We start from the raw sequence: 19597 nt of genomic DNA, 5'->3' as shown, positions 1-19597 counted from the left end.
ATTTTAAAGTATTCATAAACAATACAACACATATAATTTACACATCTCTTCTTTGTTAAAAATTCCTGCAAAATCCTATGTTACGTCAAAATCTAATAAATAATAGTGTTCATTTGTAAGTATTGCGTTTAAATCTGCTAATTCTATTTTGTAAGGGATAACAACAGGATTTCTATATATTTTTTCCATTATTTTTATATGTTTGCTAATAATTTGTTTGGTTCCTTTAATTGTTTGTGTATTGGAATTTAATAAATATGGAATTTTGCTTCAGCTCCATGTCTTGCCAAATTAAAATAAGAAAATCTAGATCTTAAAATACCATTAAAACCACCACGTTTCCTTTTTTACAAGAAATTGTCCATTTTTCATTTCTCCTTCGCAGTCTATAAAATCTGTTATTTTAATTATCATCATATTATCGCAAAATGGTTCTGTAATTGGTTTAAATTCCTCTAAATTTTGTTCTTCATTTTTGTATATTTTATCTCCAATATTTGTAACAAGATCATTATTATTTAAATTCTCTGTAAGTAACCATAATCCAAATCTTTCGTTAGTTGGTTTTATTTTATTTCCAAGCAGTTCTGCTATGGCATATTTCTTTCCATTTGTAGGAGACATTTTAATTTCATGTTCCATTTAGGGATTTAAAAAAATATTAGACTTGCAAAAAGTAGCTAGAAGTGGAAAAGGTTAAAAAATAGAAAAATAGAAAGTATCTGAAACTAGGTTGCTGAAAGCATAGCAATGTGATTTTTTTACATATATGAAGTATGGGATTTTAAAAATAAAAGCAGTATGCTGTTTAAAAATTATGTGGTAGACTTTATGAAAATAAAATTAGAAACTAGTTCACATAATTTTGAAAGTGATGAAGAATACATCAAAACAGTTAAAGAGAAGTTGGATATTGACTTAGATCATGATAGAATAAGTGAAAATCCTGGAAAACGAGATGTTGCTAAGATATGTCTTATCTCATTATGGGGCAAATTTGGACAAAGACAAAATATGAGTCAAACAGAATATGTAACCAATTGACAACGCTTTTATGAAATACTGTTAGATGATCGGTTAGATAACTTAGATGTAAATTTTATTACAGAGGAAATGGTTCAGATGAGGTTCAATTTCAAAGATTACTATGTGGAAAACAATGCAACTACAAATATTTTCATTGCTTCATTCACTACATCAAATGCAAGTTATAGATTGTATGATATGTTAGATAAACCAGGAGAATCTGTTATATATTTTGATACTGATTCTGTAGTATACATAGATGATGGTAAAAATACTGTGGAAACAGGTTGTTGGTTGGGTGAATGGACAGATGAATTAGGAAATAATTGGATTACAGATTGGGCTTTAACAGATCCGAAAAGTTACTATTGTGAGGAAAATGATAAAAAGACAGAAATAAAGGTAAGAAGACTCACATTAAATTACAAAAATATTCAAAAGTTGAATGGTTAATCGATGATCAGATTAATTGAGAACAAAGTGAAAGAAAAGATACAGTTCGAGTACAATGAGATAACAAGAGATGTTGATACTAAAAATCTAGTCAATAAACAGGTTCTAGTTTCAGTATGATGAAAGAATTGATCTAGATAATTATGATACAGTGCCTTATGGATATTAAAAACTATTTCTCGTTTCAGTATGATGAAAGAATTGATCTAGATAATTATGATACAGTGCCTTATGGATATTAAAAACTATTTATATCTTCTAATGTAAGAAAAAATTCATACAACATGCCCTATGTAAATAGAATAAATTAGTTAGGAATAGAATAAATTAGTTAGGTGCATTTTGTTCCATTCTAAGTTGTCTAACTTTTTAGATATAGAGTGATAAACTTTTAAAAATAACGAATAGGCTTTAATGTAATTTTGTAGGGAGATTATTAATTGGTATATTAGAATTCACTATTTGCTTAACAGTCATAGAAAACAAAGAATTCGAATTTTCTATTTCCTCCCATATTTCTATATCTGTTTCCTCATAGTTATCAAAGTACTTTTCGTATTCTTCTCAATAAATTATTTTTAATGTGCTAACAAATTTAGTATGATCCTTACTTCTCAAATTCTCTATAATTAATGATGGTTTAAAATATTCTTTGCATGCATTACACACAACTTGTTTCTGTCTTGGATTATTACTTCTTTCAACAAATATGTCAAATTGAAATTCATCCCACACATTAGTTATATTTATATAGAAAAGCTCAATAATGCAAGCAATTCTAATCTGTTTAATATGATTATTGAGCTTGATGTAAGTGTGTTATTACATTACTGATTGTGAATGTTTAAAAACTAGATATGGTGATAAAATTTGTCTAGAGCACAATAATATGTTTAAAATTATTTTGCCAGAAAGGTTCAATAAAATAATCGATAACTGTGACTTACAATTTTTTAAATATGGTGAAATTAAACTAAAATATAAAGGAATTAAGAGAACTAAAAATAATGATACTGAATTTCATGATGTGGAGTTTTTTGTGTAGCTTTCTTAGAATTTAAGAGAACTACACAATTGAATGGTGATGTTAATTTGAGTCTATTCAGCTTTATTGAAAATTATCCTGTCTATGTTACAAATATGTCTAGAAGAATGAATGTATTAGCTACACAGAAAACTACAATGAAGCTGTGTGCAAATTTTAATGAAACAATTCTGAAAGATACATTTATGTATGTCGTAATGTACGGCAAGAAGAATTTGACATATGATTCACAGCATAGAATTTTTGTTGAAAATTTTTGATAATTTGTGGCTTGCATCTGTAAGTGGCTAGTTGAAGAGTTTATAAGAAAATAAGAGATTGTAAGAAAAATAATAGTTTGTAAGAAAATAAGAGTTTGTAGAAAATATTATTTTGTAAGAAGATGTCGTGCGACCAATTATCTGTGACTGCCATCAAGTGACCCACTTACTACTCGCAGCAATGTATCTTTTAATGTGCAAAATAACTAGGTCTTTAACAGATGAAATTTTTGACACTTCATTAACAGCAGCTTTTCGTGAAATATTTCAATTTTCCTCAGCTTATTAATTAAGTTTTCGTTCATTACCCTGATTACTTTCAAGCAGTTAAATATTTTCATGCCAAACTAGACCTCATGCTGGTCATTTTGAGAACCTGTTTACCTGTTTCTCTTCCGTTGTTTGGCTATGAAAATTTGAACAAAACCTCATGGTGTAACTTATAGGGAGTCTTGTTTTTACTCTGCTCACGCGTTTACAAAAACGTATCGAGTGTTAATCATATGATAAAATAGTCCTTTCTGCGTGCTGTCATTTCCAAAATTCGTCGTTTCGATACCTTGAACCTTTTATGAGATACGACGATTTTTACGACCAGTTGATTCCTGAAGCGCAGGAAAGGTTCGGACGAGCCGAGAGCGACCAGTCCGCGGATATAATAACCAATATCTCAAGAATGAAAAGTGATATCATTTTGGTCTCAACTTTAAATACAATTTAGATGTATTGGTTACATTTCATATGCAATAATGTATGGCCTTAAATGAACTATACGGAAAGTCTACACGATGTGATTTTAGCCCTGCAAATTCGTAAAAATTTCGCGCAGCCATTTCATGTAGCACAGTAACTATGACGAATAACGAAAATAAGTCCTAACCTTTATCATTTAACGATATCAAGCTATAGGTTGCGGAAGAATCAAATTCTTTCGCAGAATAGTTTTCTTAAAATCGGATGTTAAGTAATTCATAGCTGTCGTCGCGTCCGCTCCACTGCTTTGCCAAGCTGTCGCTCTGTGTCGCGCGTGCTGCAGCGACAAGACTCAAACACGTTTGAATTCAAACGTCGCCTGTTGCAGCGGGAGACAGGCAGTGACAGAGATGTAGCTCACGTAGGACACTTCCGTAACTACCCCTGCGGTTGTGTTTCGTCGCCTGAAGCTGTCGCACTAGGCACCATGTTGCAGCAGTTTACGTGGGTGCCTAAGGACTCTGAAGTTTTGGCAAGAATGCCTGTTTTTTCAGGCAAAACAGTTACCAATCATTGTTCGTTATTCGTGGCAGTTCGACATTACAAATGCGAAACCCTGAAAGTGCGAAACGTCAAAATGTAAGAAAACAGGAAAAAATGATAATTTCACACTACAGGTCATTTTATTCGAAGGAATGTAAATAACGATAGTTTCACATCATTTGTGACGTCGGACAGAAAAAGCGTTGCAAAAGTGTAATAAGTTTAAGAGTTAAAAAAATAAATGAAAACGAAAAGATTTAAATGCCATGGTTTACTTACAAGAGATCTCTGAACGTCCACAACATCACCTCAATTGTTTCTGTGCAGTAACAAGGAATACAGTACTGATATCATTGACACAACGAGAAATAATATTTTATTGTACGAGAGTCGTTTCAAAACTCCTGCACACTGCGCATGCGCGAGTGTTACGGTTGTGTGAGCAACTTGAAATTCATGTCATTTGTGAGCGATGCTTTAGGCACGACGGTCGTGTATGGGTTTGCTGGTTCGCTTGGCTGTGTCATGAGGTATTCAGTTTTAAAATGGGAGCTGAAACTGAGTCAGGTCGGATTACACGTATTAATCAGCACTCCTACAATGAAAAGTGGAAAGAACCCAACGGAAATTCACAACGCTTTGAGAGAGGCGTGTGGGAATAGTATAGTGGATCATAGTGCAGTATGACGGTGGTCTGCCAGTTTCCGTGGAGGTCGGGTAAGCGCTGAGGACAACCAAAATAGTTGAAGGCCATCAGCTGCAACAGACTACACCTGTCTGGTTATTGTTAATGACATTTTGGGAGAGGGTAGGCGAAAAACATGTGAGGAAATGGCATATAAGGCCAGAATGTCTGTCACTTCAGTTTAAAGAATCATAAATGAAAAGTAGAAGATGAGAAAAGTAGCTGCCAGATAGGTTGATCATGGTTGAAAGTAAGTCGCAAAAGAATCGCAGAAGAACTGCTTCAAAGCTTTCGAACAGAAGGACTGTTGTACTTGATGAAACCAGGATATGAAATTTTTAGCCAGAACTGAAGTGTCTGTAGTGACAATGCAAAAGCTCCGACTCTCCACGACCGAAAAGATTCTGTCGCCAAAAATCAAAGATGAATCTGTTAAAGACATTTGCGTATGACACGAGTGGAGTCATAGCTACAAATAGAGTGCCCCAGGGGACGTCTGTAACAGGTGCGTACTACAAGGTGCGTACTGCAAAATGTTTCGCGCCAGAAAATTCGTCAAAGAAACCCTGACGTGCTTGCAGCTGGTGTCCTCATTTTGCAAAACCGCATGTTACCCTACCTGCGAGAGAAACGCTCTACAAATATGGATGGGAAATACTTTCCCACCCACCATACATACCCTGAAATGAGCACAACAGACTTTGTTTTCTTTCCAAAATTGAAACATTTTGATACAACTGATGTAGCTTCCAGTGAGATGATCGGAAAAGTCCAACAGCTCAACAGTGAAGGTACCCTATCTGGAAAACAGAAGTTTCCAAAACTTTCAAAAGCTGTCATAAGCAAGAATGGAGATTATATTGAAGCTTGTAAATATATTTTGTAAAATAAATTATTTTCTTCAATTCTGTCTTACCGTGTGCAGAACTTTTGAAAAGACTCTAATTTCATTTCAAGAAAATCGATGACGCCTAATAGGTCCCTTTTCTCAGCACTTAACATTTTGGTGAATGAAACGCGAGGAATATTTTCTAAAATGACAAGATTGTGCAGTTTGAACTCCTTTTTAAACACAGCAAACTAAGTCCAGTCTTCATCCTCAATCCTTCTCCGATCTGAAACGTATAACTGAGCTTCTTTTATCTGTAGTTGTCTGGTATTTAGAAATCTGTTATCCAAGAAAGTCAGATGTAATAAATGTCCTTTATCGATTTCTACTACACTGTATTTTTTTAACTCGGTATCAGACGTTTAACATTCTTCCACCTCTTGTCGATAATATCAAGATCACGATCCGAAGGCTTGTAGATGCGTCCAGAAACAAAAAATTTCGCTTCAACAAGTACGGATTCAGAATGACGTAACTTTAAAGCCATCACTATTGTGTGATTTTTTTCTGACCCACACAGTTATCACACTGTAAATTGAGTTTCTTTTTGTCAGTAAACTTTAAGCAAACACGACGCCGCTACATTTCCTCATGTGCTAGCTTTATCCCCATGGCACATACACATGGATGACGTGCGTAAGTCAGTACTAAAGCGAAAGTTGTACTTTGAGAGCTGCCTTGAATATATCGCGCTGCCGTGTGAGAGACTGAACAGAACTTGCTGAAGATGGACGGACACGGTGTAAGTTTCGCTTAAGGGCATTTGAGATGCTAAAAATTCATCTTTTATTATATCCTAGCCATTTTCAGCCAAGTTATATTCAAGTCTCAGCTAAAATATTTATTGAACAGTTTTCTTCTACAATAATGACTTACTTCTCTGGGAAAAGAACGAATGTGTGCTTTAATCAGATTTGTGTCTTCATCATCCAGCTACAACTTACTTTTGTGTGAACTTGCAGTGTTTCGTCTACCGTCTTTTCAGGTTGTCTCTCCTTTCTTATGACGCTCTTGCAGTGCCTGTATTAGTCGGAATTACAGTGAAAAAGCGTCTCTGAATATCTTGCTGCATACTTGACAGCATCCACCTGAACCATCACATACAGTATAATGCATGCTAGCTTTTTTTCTATTTTCACATTGATGAAACATACTATTTATCAGTATGTCTTGTGTCAACAGGAGTTACTTGAATGCAGCTCATTAAGCATATGCCTTGTTTTTCTTCAGGTACTCGATAAAACTGCATGAATAGATGATACTTGTATACACAAGAAAGTGATTTGCATTTACATGTTGTACAGTCCTATAGCATCGACTGCACACCGACCACCGCAGCGCCGCCCCGCAAAACGGCGTCAAGAAAGCGCTGACCCGCACCCCAATGGAAAGACAGGGCATCACCACACCTCCAGGAAGGCAGATCTCAACGCCCCCTGTCACGCTGACTTAACCAGCTGCCCATCGCCGGTCCGGCTTATTTCGGTCGTAGTCTTCAACAGCTTCAGTACTGAGTATTGGGAAGATGATACTTAGCCTGCGTTCTGCGAGCAGTAATAATTTATAAAGCAATTGCATGTAGGAGGCACACGGCACAGGAAGCACATGAAGCCACTTCATAGCGAGAATTTAAGTAATGTTGCTTTCCGTTTTAGAAATAAGGAGCTCTATTAATCTGCATGTGTACGAACAGATCAATTTGGATTCCTGCTACGGCCATTGCAACTTCTTCCTTGTTCGCGTCGGCGCTGGCTCCCACAGTAGCCGACACAACACATGTAACCTAGAAAAATAGCTATGATTAGAAGGGCGGCAGTATTAGTAATATCAGCATTTATCGGCTGACTTCGCCAAGATGGTGATCCAAGGGTCGCGGAGAAAAGCATATAACAGATATATATGGCAACATATTGTTGAAGAGACCAACACCCATCAAGGGCTGTAATGGCAAAGAAGAAGAAAGATAAGAAGAATGCCAACAATGAAATACAATAACAGTAATAATAATAAAATAAAATAAAAAATGTTGCTCCTTGACAATCCAAGTCCCAGTCTTGAATCAGATAGATCGGAATAACGAAGGTTACTCGAAATCAGAACCACAGACGCCTTAGTGCCATGCGAAGGGAAGTTACAATACTCTACTGCTGTTTACCATCACTAGATAGAATCTCTCTCACTCATGCTGACTTTTCATATTTGATTTCTATATGAGTATTTGTATATTTTCCATGATTTTCTGTGTGCGATTTTTCGTTATTGATCGAATGCTGTCTGCTGTTCCATTAAACGAATGATAGTGTATACCAAGAGATCTTTTACCACTCATTTCAATGCTTTCCAATTTGTAAAATGTGTCAGCTTTTTTTAAGAGTACTTATGGGTTATTGAAACAGTGTACCTGTTTAACTGAGTCTGTAGTCGTCTCTTAGCCCAACTCCCGTGGAGTTATGCTGTCCCTTTCCTTTCTTTAAATTTATTTTTTTATTTATTGATTTACTTTTTGAGTCGTCATTCTTCTGTCTGGTTTGATGCGGCCCGCCATGAAATCTTTTCCTGTGCCAAACTCTTCGTCTTAGAGCAGCAGTTTCCACTTACGTCCTCAATTATTTGGTGGATGTGTTCCAGTCTTTGTCTTCGTCTACAGTTTTTGCCTCTACAGCTGCCTCTAGTACCGTGTAAGTCAATCCCTGATAGCTTAACACATGCCCTACCATCCTCTCCCTTCTTCTTGTCAGTGTTTTCTGTATTTACACCAAGCGTACATTCTCAGGAATTTCTTCCTCAAATTAAGTTTGATACTAGTAGATTTCTCATGGCCAAGAATGGCCTTTTTTGCCAGTGCTAGTCTGTCTTTCATGTCCTCCTTGCTTCGACCGTCGTAGGTTATTTTGCTGCCTGGGTAGCAGAATTCCTTAATTTCACGTACGTAGTGATCACCAGTGCTGACGTCAAGTATCTCGCCATTCTGATTTCTGATACTTCTCATTACCATCGTCTTACGTCGATTTATTCTCAATCCATAATCTGTATTCATTAGACCGTTCATTCCATTCAGCAGATCCTGTAATTCTGCTTCACTTGCACTAAGCATAGCAATCACACGAGGGAATTTTATATAGACACCCTTTCACCTGCATTTTAGTTCCACCCATGAACTTTTTTATTTATTTATTTTTTATTTCCGCCATTCTTTCTTCGCTGTATAGACTGAACAAGTAGGGGCGAAAGACTGCAACTGTGTCGCAAACCCTGTTTTCATCCTAGCGCTTCGTTCTTGGTCTTCGATTCTTATTCTAGCCTCTTGGTTATTGTACATACTGTATATTACCCATTTTTTCCTATAGTTTACTCCTGATTTTATTAGAATTTCGAACATATTGCACCACTTTACATTGTTGAACGCTTTTTGCAAGTCTACAAATTCTCGGTACGTGTCATGATTTTTCCGTAGTGTTGCTTTCATTATCAACCGCAACATCAGAACTGCCTCTCTGGTGCTTTTACCTTTCCTTAAGCTAAAACTGATCGTGGTCTAACATATCCTCAATTCTCTTTTCCATTCTTATGTATATTATTCTTGTCAGAAAATTGGATGCATGACTTGTGTGATAATTCTCGCACTTGCGAGCTGTCACAGTCTACGGAGTTGCGTGGATGATATTTTTCCGGAAGTCATGTGGTATATAGCCATAATCATAGATTCTACAAGTCAGCTTGAATAGTCGTTTCGTTGCTACTTCGGCCAACGATTTTAGAAATTCTGATTGAATGTTGTCCATCCCTTCTGCTTTATTCGATCTTAAGTCATCCTAAGCTCTTTTAAATTCTGATTCTATTACTAGGTCCCCTATCTCTTCTGTATCGACTCCTATTTCTTCCTCTATCACGTCTTCCTCCTCATAGAGGGATACGCTTAATATTACTCATGCTTGGTGTGAGACCAAAGCAAACTGAGCCAGCAACAGGAAAAAAAATTCGGATGCTTGAGAGAACGGATGGGACAGCGAGCGGGGATAATGGGGTGCTGGTATTAAGCTGCCCCAGTTCACGCAGGCCCCGTTTTCATAGGTTCTGATGGGCATAAACTTGTGTCGCCAGGTCTTCTTCCCCAACCGGTCAAATACTCGAGACAGAAACCTCTTCAGCCTCCGCCATCCGAACAGCCTACATTCCGTTCGAGCTCTCCACCGCACAAGGGTCCGTTTGCCACCTTCGCTACGGGAATCGGCAGTTTCGTGGCATCAGTGTGCTCGTAATGGACGGGTCTGCTGAGACTGCTCTTATAAATCCGTATCAGCATTCTTCACAAGTCTTAGAACGCAGCAACTTTTCAGAGTACACTGACATAAGATTCAATGAATTTATCACAGAGCCAATGGCCATCATTCTCTAGCAAATGTTTTGCCACCTGATCAGAGGCGGTTTAGGGCTGAAGCGACACAAGCGACCGCTTGAGGCCAGGGATGGGAAAAACCTACAGGTTAAAACCGATAGCGGTATTTTGGTTCCGAAGAACCAGTATTTTTCCGTATCTCTCTGGTCTCGGTTATAACAGGTATTTTTATTTTTTCTGACAACCGGGAAAAACCCGAAATATTAATTAGTCATTGCAGCAGTGCTAAATTTTTTCGTTTTTAAATAAACCTTTCACACTGAAGCGCCAAAGAAAGTGGTATAGGTATGCGTATTCAAATACGGAACACGCAGAATACGACACTGCGGTCGGCAACGTCTATACAAGACAACAAGTATCGGCGCAATTGTTAGATCGGTTACAACCGCTGCGGTGGCAGGTTATCGAGTTTTAAGTGAGTTTGATCGTGGTGTTGCAGTCGGCACACGAGCGATGGGACACGGCATCTCCGAGGTGGCGATGAAGTGTTCGAACATTATGAATTACGTCGAAGAAAACGGTATATTGACAGACAGTCAACATGGATTTAGAAAATATCGTTCTTGTTAAACACAACTAGCTCTTTCCTCGCATGATGTGTTAAGTGCTATTGATAAGAGATTTCAGATTCATTCCGTATTTCTGGATTTCATGAAGGCTTTTGACAGTGTACCACACACGCGGCTTATAGTGAAATTGCGTGCTTATTAAATATGGTCTCAGTTATATGACTGGATTCGTGATTTCCTGTCACAGAGGTCACAGTTCGTAGTAACTGACGGAAAGTCATCGAGTAAAACAGAAGCGATTTCTGGCGTTCCCCAAGGTAGTGTTGTAGGACCTTTGCTGTTCCTTATTTATATAAACGATTTGGGGGCGATCTGCACAGCCGTCTTAGGTTGTTTGCAGATGACACTGTCGTTTATCTACTAATAAAGTTATCAGAAGATCAAAACAAATTGCAAAACGAATTAGAAAAGATATCTGTATGGTGCGAAAATTGGCAGTTGAGCCTAAATAACGAAAAGTGTCACGTAATCCATAAGAGTGCTGAAAGGAATCCATTAAACTTCGGGTACATAATAAATTAGTTAAAGCTATAGTTAGTAAATTCAACAAAATACTAGGAATTACAATTACGAACAACTTAAATTCGGAGGAAAACATAGAAAATGTTGTGGAGAAGGCTAAACAGAGACTGCGTTTTATTGGCAGGACACTTAGAAAATGTAACAGATCTACAAAGGAAATGCCTACACTACGCTTGTCTGCCCTCTTTTAGAATACTGGTGTGCAGTGTGTGATCCTTATCAGATATGATTCACACAGTACGTCGAGAAAGTTCAAAGAAAGGGAGCACGTTGTGTATTATCGCGAAAAAGGGGAGAGAGTGTCACTGAAATGATATAGGATCTGGACTGGAAATCATTAAAAGAGTAGCATTTTTGGTTGCGACAGAATCTTCTCACGAAATTTCAATCACCAACTTTCTCCTCGGAATGCGAAAATATTTTGTTGACAGAGACCTACATAGGGAGAAACGATCATCATGATAAAATAAGGGAAAGACATAGGTGTTCGTTCTTTCCGCGCGCTATAAGAGATCGGAATAATAGAGAATTGTGAAGGTGGTTCGATGAACGCTCTGCCAGGCACTTAAATTTTATTTGCAGAGTATCCATGAAGATGTAGAAGTGGGGATTTTCTCGTACGATCATTTCACGATTGTACCAGTGAATATCAGGAATACGGAAAAACATCAAATCTCTGACATCGCAGTGGCCGGAAAAAGACCCTACAAGAATGGGACCGACGATGACAGGAGAATTGTTCATCGTGAGGAAAGCGAAACTCTTCCGCAAATTGCTGCAGATTTCAATGCTGGGCGAGCAACAAGTGTCAGCATGCGAACCATTCTACGAAACATCATCGATATGGGCGTTCGGAGCCGAAGGCCCATTCATGTACCCTAGACAACTCCACAGCACGAAGCTTTACGCCTCGCCTGGGCCCGTCAACACCAACATTGAACTGTTGATGTCTGGAAACATGTTGTTTGGTCGGACGAGTCTCGTTTCAAATTGAATCGAAGGGTGAACGTGTAGGGGTATGGAGACAACCTCATGAATCCATGGATCTTGATGTCAGCAGAGGACTGTCCAAGATGGTGGAGGCTCTGTAGTGGCGTTGGGCGTGTGCAGTTGGTGTGATATGGGACCCTTGATACGTCTAGATACGACTCTGATAGGTGACACGTACTGAAGCATCCTGTCTGATCATCTGCATCCATTCATGTCCATTGTGCATTCCGACGGACTTGGGCAATGCCAGCAGGACTATGCGACACACCGCACGCCCAGAATTGCTACAGAGTGGCTCCAGGAACATTCTACTGAGTTTAAACACTTCCGCTGGCCACCAAACTCCCCAGACACGAACATTATTGAGCGTACTTGGGATGCCTTGCAACGGCCGGCCGGAGTGGCCGAGCGGTTAAAGGCGCTACAGTCTGGAACCGCACGACCGCTACGGTCGCAGGTTCGAATCCTGCCTCGGGCATGGATGTGTGTGATGTCTTTAGGTTAGTTAGGTTTAAGTAGTTCTAAGTTCTAGGGGACTTATGACCACAGCAGTTGAGTCCCATAGTGCTCAGAGCCATTTGAACCATTTGAACCTTGCAACGTGCTGTTCAGAGGAGATCTGCACTCTCTCGTACTCTTACGGGTTTATGGACAGCCCTGCAGGATCCGTGGTGTCAATTTCCTCCACCACTACTTCAGACATTAGTCGAGTCCATGCCAATTCGTGCTCGGCACTTCCGCGTGCTCGCGAGGTCCCTACACGATATTAGGCAGGTGTACCAGTTTCTTTGGCTCTTCAGTGTATAAAGAACGAGTAATTTTTTATTCTTAAATTTTGTATTTCTTTGAAATACTGCGATATTAAAGAGAATGTGAAAAGCGATCAGTGTATTTGTACATGATCTTGTTAGAAATTTTTTGTTGCTTTAGGGTGCAAGACAGCTGAGATCATAAGCGCACGTGTCATGACTATTTTAAGTCAATTATGAATGAATTTGAAGTTGATAACACTGAGAGCCTAAACAACTGTAGTAAAGGGATAGCTAAAAACGATCACCTCCCCTTTGAGGAGGTTGCTCAAACAGTCGAAAATTAAATTTCCTTCGCCATAGCATTACGACGAATAAAAACTAAAACGCGATCTACAGCTCGTGCCGTATTTGTTAAAATGTCTGATAATTCAGACGGCAAACATAAATTAAAAACGTAAACGGTTATAAAATCGGCATTGGGTCAGAAAATGGTGCACTGTCAGTGCTTGGTTGTAGTAAGGACAGTGCGTTGCGGGGTTCTCTCTCAACAAATGACAGTGACTGAAACGACAGTGCCCAATATGCAGCCGAGCTAGAAGTATGTCCTCACGACGAGAGGGGCGAGAGGAAGTCGTTTAAGCCGTTGAGAGGTGTTTAATTTTCCCAAGTTTGTTCCCATATGAGGTCTTGTTAGAAATAACCTAACTGGGTCGATGACTGTTTATTTAGCCCCAGAAGAATTCGTTTTACTTCTGAATTTTGTGGATGCGTAGAATGTGGTTCAGTCTAGCCGCTAAATTATGTACGAGGATGGTTTGAAAAGCTCTCGGAATCAGCACGAGAGGTCAGCGCTAGCGCAATTAGTTGTTCACGTGATATACACTCCTGGAAATGGAAAAAAGAACACATTGACACCGGTGTGTCAGACCCACCATACTTCCTCCGGACACTGCGAGAGGGCTGTACAAGCAATGATCACACGCACGGCACAGCGGACACACCAGGAACCGCGGTGTTGGCCGTCGAATGGCGCTAGCTGCGCAGCATTTGTGCACCGCCGCCGTCAGTGCCAGCCAGTTTGCCGTGGCATACGGAGCTCCATCGCAGTCTTTAACACTGGTAGCATTCCGCGACAGCGTGGACGTGAACCGTATGTGCAGTTGACGGACTTTGAGCGAGGGCGTATAGTGGGCATGCGGGAGGCCGGGTGGACGTACCGCCGAATTGCTCAACACGTGGGGCGTGAGGTCTCCACAGTACATCGATGTTGTCGCTAGTGGTCGGCGGAAGGTGCACGTGGCCGTCGACCTGGGACCGGACCGCAGCGACGCACGGATGCACGCCAAGACCGTAGGATCCTACGCAGTGCCGTAGGGGACCGCACCGCCACTTCCCAGCAAATTAGGGACACTGTTGCTCCTGGGGTATCGGCGAGGACCATTCGCAACCGTCTCCATGAAGCTGGGCTACGGTCCCGCACACCGTTAGGCCGTCTTCCGCTCACGCCCCAACATCGTGCAGCCCGCCTCCAGTGGTGTCGCGACAGGCGTGAATGGAGGGACGAATGGAGACGTGTCGTCTTCAGCGATGAGAGTCGCTTCTGCCTTGGTGCCAATGATGGTCGTATGCGTGTTTGACGCCGTGCAGGTGAGCGCCACAATCAGGACTGCATACGACCGAGGCACACAGGGCCAACACCCGGCATCATGGTGTGGGCAGCGATTTCCTACACTGGCCGTACACCACTGGTGATCGTCGAGGGGACACTGAATAGTGCACGGTACATCCAAACCGTCATCGAACCCATCGTTCTACCATTCCTAGACCGGCAAGGGAACTTGCTGTTCCAACAGGACAATGCACGTCCGCATGTATCCCGTGCCACCCAACGTGCTCTAGAAGGTGTAAGTCAACTACCCTGGCCAGCAAGATCTCCGGATCTGTCCCCCATTGAGCATGTTTGGGACTGGATGAAGCGTCGTCTGACGCGGTCTGCACGTCCAGCACGAACGCTGGTCCAACTGAGGCGCCAGGTGGAAATGGCATGGCAAGCCGTTCCACAGGACTACATCCAGCATCTCTACGATCGTCTCCATGGGAGAACAGCAGCCTGCATTGCTGCGAAAGGTGGATATACACTGTACTAGTGCCGACATTGTGCATGCTCTGTTGCCTGTGTCTATGTGCCTGTGGTTCTGTCAGTGTGACCATGTGATGTATCTGACCCCAGGAATGTGTCAATAAAGTTTCCCCTTCCTGGGACAATGAATTCACGGTGTTCTTATTTCAGTTTCCAGGAGTGTACATTGAACTGTTGCCTGTAAACACATGCGACGTCAGTGCCTTGGAAGAGAGGTGTGGAGGTGACGTGGCTCTTGCTGTTCCCGCGTAGTGATTTTCGAAGATGAAAAAAATCGAGATTCGAGCCGTGATAAAGTACTTCGTAAAAATAAAACGTCGTGTGGCGAGGGCCTCCTGGCGGGTAGACCTGATCGCCTTTTGCAAGTCTTTTGAGGTGACACCACTTCTGCGACTTGCGCGTCGAGTACTTCGTAAAGAAAGGTATGAAAGCAAAGGACATTCATATCGATTTGCAGAATACACTGGAAGACTCTGCTCCTTCATATTCAACTGTTTTCGAGAGGACAAATGAATTTAAATTTGGTCGGGAGAGCTTAGATGATGATCCGCACAGTGGTCGGCCAAGATGTGTCACGACTCCAGAACTCATTGCAAAAGTGCACAAAAGGGACATGGAGGATCGCCGAGTGAAAGTGCATGAGATTGCTCACGCTTGTCAGCTGTCATCTGAAAGGGTATACCACATCTTAACTGAATAATTAGAAATGAAAAAAAATATCTGCAGGATCTTGACGCTGGATCAAAAACGCCTGAGAATGGACATTTCGGAAAAAAATGTTTGACCGTTTTAGGAGAAACGAACAAGATTTTTTGCACCGGTTTGTGACCACAGATGAAACTTGGGCGCACTGCTATACCCCAGAGACAAAACAACAGTCAAAGCAGTGGAAACATGCTGATTCTCCGCCACCAAAGAAAGCGAAGACAATTCCTTGGACAGGAAAGGTCATGGTGTCAGTGTTCTGGGATGCGAAGGGGATCCTGTTCGTAAATTATCTCCCCACTGGGCAAACAATTACTGGAGAATACTGTGCTAACCTCCTGGACAAATTGCAACAAAAGATACGCTAAAAAGGCCAGGTTTAGCGAGGAAGAAAGTCATCTTCCATCAAGACAATGCGCTCCTGCACACATTTGCCGTCGCCATGGCAAAATTACACGAACTAAGGTATGAATTGTTGCCACACCAGCCTTGTTCACATGATACGGCTCCGTCAGACTTCTGTCTCTTCCCAAAAATGAAAATTTTTCTTTGTGGACGAAGATTCACTTCAAACGAAGAATTGATAGCCGGAGTTCAAATGGTTCAAATGGCTCTGAGCACTATGGGACTTAACTTCTGTGGTCATCAGTCTCCTAGAACTTAGAACTACTTAAACCTAACTAACCTAAGGACATCACACACATCCATGCCCGAGGCAGGATTCGAACCTGCGACCGTAGCAGTCCCGCGGTTCCGGACTGCGCGCCTAGAACCACTAGACCACCGCGGCCGGCTAGCCGGAGTTGGCAACTATTTTGCAGCCCTGGAGGAAACTCGTTTTCGAGATAGGATCAAGGCACTGGAACATCGTTTGATCAAGTGCATTAATCTACAAGTAGACTACATTAAAAAATAAAAAAAGTTTCAGCGATGTAAGTACTTTTTTTCTATTCAGTTCCGAGAGCTTTTCAAACCACCTTCGTAAATAAAAAACAGTTCTGTTACTAATCGCATAAACACTGTAAGGGTAGACTATACACATCCGTTCACATATCCCTGTAATCATTAACAACCAAGTTACTGCTCTTGAAAGTGTGGCAGCATGAGTAACTACGATGTAAAAATAGACTGCGTGGTTCGACAGCTGTCACATTCAACTTGCTCTTACCGCGAAGCTTAGCCCAACGGCGAACAAGCAGCTTCAGTTCTGTTGTTCGGCGCTCACAAAATAACTGCGGAATCGGCGATTAACGCGCGACCGTATCAAACATAGCGGTATGTCGACTCGCTTTGAAAATACCACTGCATACGCGTTTGTAACACACCCCCTCAAAAGACACGCAAAAACTCTACAACTGCAGCAGCATTAATTTAAAAGAAAGAGATAATTTAAGTAAAAGAAAAATACTTATAACTAATGGTGGGGTAACAAAGCTACATTGAACAATTCTGTTACCAATCCCATAACACTGTGAGGGTAAGCTATATACATCCGTTCACTTATCCCTGTAATCATCATCATAAATGTAGTTCAGTTCAAGCATTTTCATTTACGTAGCAAAAGTTAAGAAAGGAATAGACAGAGCCTTTAGGTCCAGGTATTAAAGCAAAATCAGTAGAGCAGTACTGCATTTGTCAGGACACATAAAACTCCAGTGATCCCTCCTATATAGTTGTTTCATACAGCTTTTCAAAGTTGGATTTCGCTGCAAGCGGGCCACAGTCACATCTTGATAGACCTGTGATATACGCAGATCGCATGGATACGGTGATATTAGTAACCCCAGATCTCAGCAGTGCAGACAGCTGTACCAGACAACTGTACTAGCAAGTACCACGATAGTCCCCTCGCAGTCAAGAAATATCTCACCGATTATTGCGCGACTGGATATTGTAAATCTCACAGCCACCCGTTGAGGATGGAGAGACTTATCGATAGCGAAATGCGGATTCTCAGTGCCCCAAATGCGCCAATTTTGCTTATTGACGAACCCATAAAAATGAAAGTAGGTTTCGTCACTAAACCAAACCATACTAATTTTCATCGAGCCTCGCGGCCAACAGTGCACGTTCTAAAGCAAACCGTTCGTGAAGGTTTTGGAAAGTGACTTTGATTTGGACAAGATGTGGTTCATGCAAGACGGAGCTCTACCCCATGGAAGCACGAGTGTTTCATGTCCTGGAGCACCGCATTCTGGCTCTGCGGTATCCAGAGGCCACTGGCTTGGGCCTCGATTAGCGGCCATATTCTCCGGATCAGGACATATACGACTCCTTTTTGTGGGGCTGTATTAAAGACAAGGTGTACAGTAATAGCCAAAAAACCATTGCTGAACTGAAAACAGCCGTTCAGAAGGTCATCGACAGCATCGATGTTCCGACACTTCCGCGGGTCATGTAGAATATAGCTATTCGTCTGCGGTACATCATCGCCAATGATGGCAGGCATATCGAACATGTCATAATCTAGGTCTGTGTATCTGTAGTGACGTCGTTTACATGTTGAATGGGGTGTGCGTACGCCGTAGTTTGTAACTAATTTACGTTTTTTTCATGTAGTTCAACAATTGTCACCCTCTACAAACACAAGATAGGGCAAATCTTGCACACGCGCACCTTCTAATAAGACACGCCACGTGGTAACAGGCACATTAATGTCTCAGCAATGATGCACCATTTCTAATGCCATGTGTTTGTTGCTCGTTGCTGTCAGTATTGTTTTTAATATAGAACTGATCACTTTTCTCACTGTCAAAAATAACGCCATGTTTCAAAGCAATGTAAATTTTACAAATAAAAGTGACTCGTTCTTTTAAAAGGAAGGTTTATTTAAAAAAGAAAAAAAAAATTTAGCACAGTTGCTGTTGCCAATTGATACTTCGGTTTTTTATCAGTAAAAAGTAAAAGCACCTGCTATAACCGAAACCAAACAAATCCCGAGAAATACCGCTTATTCAGAACTAAAATAGCGGTATCGGTAATAATCGGCCGGATTTTTCCGTCCGTACGCAGAAGGCAGCCCGTGAGCGGGGAATAGCGGCACTTCGAGGAACTGACGGAGCGCCAGGTCCCGTCATCAGCTTCCGCTGGGCGCTTCCTGCACTCTTATCACAGTAGCGACGTGTAAGGAGTTCTGTTTACCGTCACACGGGGGCAAACGTTCTAACTTCGCGCCCGTGCAATGAAAGCGGACGGCCGCCGGGAACACGCAGCATACTGAGGTACGTCGCACGGCAGCAGCGCCGCACACACGCATGCATGCAAATTAGGTGTGACTTATCCTGTGCCCAACGGATCGCGACAGTTTCTTGCAACTGGCAAAATTACGTCTCACAATGTGCACTGGCGAGTGTAAGAAGTAAGATGTAGTCTTCAGAGACGCGAAACTACAGGAGCTTTTCCTTCGGATTACAATCTAGCTAAACCAACTTACGGAACGCTCTGCTACTATGTTCGCAGGTTCGAATCAAGCCTCGGGCATGGATGTGTGTAACGTCCTTAGTTAGGTTTGGTTCAAATGGCTCTGAGCACTATGGGACTTAACAGCTATGGTCATCAGTCCCCTAGAACTTAGAACTACCTAAACCTAACTAACCGAAGGACATCACACAACACCCAGTCATCACGAGGCAGAGAAAATCCCTGACCCCGCCGGGAATTGAACGCTACCGCACGACCACGAGCTGCGGACTTAGTTAGGTTTAAGTAGTTCTAAGTCTATGGGACTGATGACCTCAGATGTCAAGTCCCATAGTGTTCAGAGCCATTTTTTAAATCAACTTATGTGAACATGCCAGCAACTACGGCCCCTACTAATCCAGACTGTGTACCAAAAATAAATTATTTTAAGTTACAAGTTACAGAATAGTGTCTTAGGTTGGGCCTTGTCCCGCTATCTCTACCGTGACCGCAACGTCGTCGTTAGACGG

The 19597-nt window shown here is 41.3% G+C and overlaps 1 protein-coding gene across 1 annotated transcript in view; it reads left to right on the top strand.

Annotated features, from left to right (window-relative positions):
• The first annotated feature begins 18791 nt into the window (after positions 1 to 18791).
• The window catches only part of LOC126456875 (uncharacterized), a 249809-nt gene continuing 249003 nt past the window's right edge, over positions 18792 to 19597 (top strand). Inside the window, exon 1 of the mRNA XM_050092695.1 lies at positions 18792 to 18889. The gene's annotated coding sequence lies outside the window, so the exon portion shown is untranslated. The remainder of the gene's footprint in view (positions 18890 to 19597) is intronic.

The sequence above is a fragment of the Schistocerca serialis genome, chromosome 2 (assembly GCF_023864345.2).
Source record: "Schistocerca serialis cubense isolate TAMUIC-IGC-003099 chromosome 2, iqSchSeri2.2, whole genome shotgun sequence".
Lineage (NCBI taxonomy): Eukaryota > Metazoa > Arthropoda > Insecta > Orthoptera > Acrididae > Schistocerca > Schistocerca serialis.
Note: the sequence above shows the minus strand (reverse complement) of the source record. Positions and strands in the feature narration are given on the sequence as shown.